The following is a 4,394-nucleotide window of genomic DNA, read 5'->3' as shown; positions in this document are numbered from 1 at the left end:
GAACACAGCATTGCTTTTGTAACTCACACTATACTGGCTATGGAATGATTAAATGAGACCAGGTTTTGAGCCTCACATACAAAAAAAAAAGAAAGAAAATTATATTTATACATATTTTATAATAAGCATAGGCATAAAAATGTCTGTGAAAATAACATACAATACATTTTGTAGGGAACAGGACAATTTTTATTATAATAATGCACATATTAAAATTTATGCATATACAATTAGAAAGTAATATCTTCATAAAAATATTTCAATGTTTTAAATATTTAAATTGTGCAAACCAAGTTCTTAGTGGTATCACTTCTGGAGAGAAGAATATATATATATATATATGTATTATACACTCACATATATATGTACATGTAGTCACAATATCGGAGAAAGCGATGGCACCCCACTCTAGTACTCTTGCCTGGAAAATCCCATGGATGGAGGCGCCTGGTGGGCTACAGTCCATGGGGTCGCTAAGAGTCGGACACGACTGAGCGACTTCACTTTCACTTTTCACTTTCATGCATTGGAGAAGGAAATGGCAACCCATTCCAGTGTTCTTGCCTGGAGAATCCCAGGGATGGGGAAGCCTGGTGAGCTGCCGTCTATGGGGTCGCACAGAGTCGGACACAACTGAAGTGACTTAGCAGCAGCAGCAGTCACAATATATTCATAAATAATTAACTATTGCTTTTTTATTCTAGGCTTACAAAGCAACATTTAATTTAAAAATGTTTTGTATTTTGTGTTTTGTATTTTGATGCTATGGAGAATATAAAAAGAATTTGTTTTTAATGAAAGAGAACCTTTTATCTAAGGTCCTCTTTTTAATCAATTTTTGTTTTAAATAAGAACAGGAATGAAGTAACTCAAGAAAAAATTAAAACAAAATGAAAACTCATTGAAGCAGAAATAGCTTCAAGACATCTAGCTACTTGTGGCCAGATACGGATGCAAATAAGAAAGGCGTCAAATGAGATCAACCAGTAAAGGAGAAGGTGACAAGAACATAAAATAATGTTACAGGGAAAAAATAAGACGGAAGAAAGAAGATAAGTTCATAAGAATGTTAAATGAAGACATATTTAAACTTGATATGCTGTATATTTTGTTAAAACTACAGATACAGATATCATAAACTCTAACTGATGTGCCCAACTGAAGAGATGGAGAATCTTTGAAGAAAAAAACTGAGCAAAAGAAAATGTGTTAATATGCAGATCAGGAATGAAATCAAGTAAAAGAGAAGAAATTTGGGAAAAGATGTGGAAACAGTGCAAAAGGAGCTTAATTATGGAAGGGAAGAAAACACTGGAAATTTCTAATTGGCAAGCCACTTAAAATGTTCCCTTCTGGGTTGTTTAAAATATTGGCAAATGTTTCACAGAGATGCATAAACACACATAAACATATTCGAAATGGCTCCATCAGTAGATACGAATTAGGTTCACTAAGTTTTTTGAAATAATTTATGTCTCTGATTACCTGCCACTGCTTTGCTTTCCTTGAAATGTTCCCTAAAGGAAGTTAAGGACAGGTCTTTCTGGATCACAGATACTTGGAAAGCAGGAGAGGAGGAAGAACGTGTGCAAAGAGAGATGTACGTGGCTTAATCCGTTATAGGGTTGTTTAGATTTGAACCTATTTTCCTGTAAGTGTATACATCAACCTTGTCAATTTTCAAATTAAATTATCCAAGCCAACTATAAAATTGCGTATTTTTCAAAACACCATTTTATGATTTGCACAACTTAGAATTGCAGCTTGAGAAAATTAAAAGGAACAGGGTGGTCACCAGGAAAACCTAATTATCATGAAGTGGTTATTCAAGTATTTCAATCTGTTTATGGAACTGTATCATTTAAAAATAGACAGTGGTTAAGGTTTTTGATCGTTCAGTATGAAAGAATAATGAAGGGGGGCGGTATTTAATAGAATTAGTAACACTTGTAGCCTATCAGGCTGGTCTCCTAAAGAAATGCAATTTAGCAAAATGAGTGTGGTTGGAAACTCAGGCCAGAATAACAACTTTCTTCAGATCCACCCAAGACTTATACAGTGGCCATTTCAATTAGCATAATGGTTCAATGTTCCTTGGGAAGTGAGGTCTTTTGTTTGGGATATTTCCTAATTAAAGAAGCCTGTTTGAAGTGGGATCTAATTTTAACTTTGTAATGCCAAAATATGATTTGAAGAGTCTGTTTTTATTTCAAGATATATTGGCTTTGCATTTCCAAGTTGAGATAGCTGTCATTAAATGTCCACGAAGCTCATATTTAAGACAAGAAAATGGAATGGCAGGGTATGAAGTAACTGGCATCAAAATTAGTTCTTGCTTTGAGTTAATATTATTGAGTTGATCATTTGTTCTATTATTATACTTCTTACTTATAAATGAAATACAGGTAATAACAGGAATTCCCAAAGTCATCTTTTAATTACAGGAAAGTCAAGTAAGGAGAATCAAGAACTTTTTGCTGGTACATTTTTCTTACACATCTTAACATATATCTTGGAACTTCAAGTGCAAGAGTGGCTTTTGTTGTTTCTGTTGTCGTTTAAAACTGACTGGTATTAAGACCACTTGGATGATTTCAAAACACTCTGTAAAGTGTCCTTTAAAAAATGTTATTCATAGTCCAACTATTTTGTAAGCTAAAATTGTTGCCGCCTTTTTTATAGATGAGAAAGAGACAGCTATGTAGCGACTTTCTAAGTGAGAATCAACAGTAAGTACATGAGGCATCCGGGATAAAAATAAACAAGTCCTCTCATTTCCAGTCCACGTTATGAATCACAGTGCTCCAGACAATCGTTAAAATGCTATAATTTTGACTAAATGTATACAAATGAGGGAGGTTCGGGAAATTATTATAATAGACATCAGAGAAAATATTTCTTCAAAAATTGTATCATTTATAAAGAAGCAGCGTTGTTTTTAGCATGTTTCTATAGATGCAGCTGGTAAATCGTGTCTCAGTCATGACTGATTTGTTAGGCAGTCTCTTGGATGATCTCTATGAGCCTGCTTCCTGGTATTCATGTCCTTCTGTAATCTCTGCACTTGAGTGAAAGCTGGACGTGATGACTTGCTTCTAGAGGACAGAAGTTTGCAGGGGAGATGAAATGTCACTTCTACCATTATGTTCCTTGCTCTACAGAGACACCCCTGTGACAAGAGGGAAGCCGTCAGACAACATTCTGAAAGCCTCTGAGAGTCTCAGTGTAACAACCCCAGAGGAACTGAATTTGGACAACCGTGCTAAACAGTTCGGGAGTGGACTTCCTCAGGAAAGCCTTTAGATGAAACCTCAGCTTTGACTGACCATCTAACAACAACCTCCTAAGAGACTTTTGCCCAGATATCTGACCTGGAGAAACTATGAGATAGTAAATATTTGCTGTTTCAAGTTGCTAAATTTGTGGTAGTTTGTAACACAGCAAAAGGCAACTAACACAATGGATCCCCTTCAGACCCTTCTCCAGCCTCACTTAGGAAAAATTAAAGACTGGAGGATGAAGAAATGAGACATCTTGGTTCACAGTTAGTATAAGACACAATGAAGATGAAACTCGGGGTTTTCTGGGGAGTTCTTAGCAAATCATGGCACAGTGAAGTCAGATGGAAAAGGAACAGGGTGGTCACCAGGAAAATCTAATTATCATAAAGTGAACACCTAGCATGAACAAATGGGAACAGAATGTCCTATATTTTGTCAGTCTGGAAGGAAGGTCCCCATGATCATGTTATGACATTGTTCTGTCCCTAAAAAATATTCCATTTTGTGTATAAACCCAGGTCACTTTAACTAGAAAAAAAATCAGAAAGATGTTAAATTGTCAAGTGTTTGGTTTTTAATACTATTTACGTACAATACTACAGACTTCCCTGGTGGCTCAGTGGTAAAGAATCTGCCTGCTAATGCAGGAAATGCAGATTCCTTCCCTGGGTTGGGAAGATCCCTCAGAGTAGGAAATGGTAACCCACTCCAGTATTCTTGCTGGAAAATCCCATGGACAGAGGAGCCTGGTGGGCTAGTACATGGGGTCACAAAGAATTGGACACAAGTTAGCGACTAAATAGGAACAACAGATAATACTATAGTCTTTTCTTTGTAACAGTGAATCTGAACTTGTAACAATATTTCAATATAATAATAATAATAAGCATTCATCAATCACTGCAGTAAATACTTTTATTTATTAAGTGAGCCATTAATATGTCCAGTAATTCTGAGAGATAAGAACTCTTACTATGCAGTTTTTAAAGAAGAGTAAATTGAAGTTCAAGGATATTAAATGATTTGCCAAAGTCAACAGCTAGAATTTTGTGGTCCTGGGATTTGAACTCAAATTTGCTGTTAGAGTGCCCCTCCCTAACCACAACCCTATAG

The 4,394-nt window shown here is 35.7% G+C and overlaps 1 long non-coding RNA gene across 1 annotated transcript; it reads left to right on the top strand.

Moving 5' to 3' along the window:
- Nucleotides 1-2,677: 2,677 nt before the first annotated feature.
- On the top strand, nt 2,678-3,419 carry LOC147359324 (uncharacterized). Its single transcript, XR_015140228.1, has 2 exons — nt 2,678-2,729; nt 3,162-3,419. It is a non-coding gene; the product is annotated as an uncharacterized LOC147359324 (long non-coding RNA).
- Nucleotides 3,420-4,394: the final 975 nt, after the last annotated feature.

Source organism: Bos grunniens, chromosome 14 (assembly GCF_055505025.1).
Source record: "Bos grunniens cultivar Pamir isolate PY7600 chromosome 14, Bosgru_T2T1.0, whole genome shotgun sequence".
Lineage (NCBI taxonomy): Eukaryota > Metazoa > Chordata > Mammalia > Artiodactyla > Bovidae > Bos > Bos grunniens.
The sequence above is the reverse complement of the archived record's forward strand: the minus strand, read 5'-3'. Positions and strand labels throughout refer to the sequence as shown.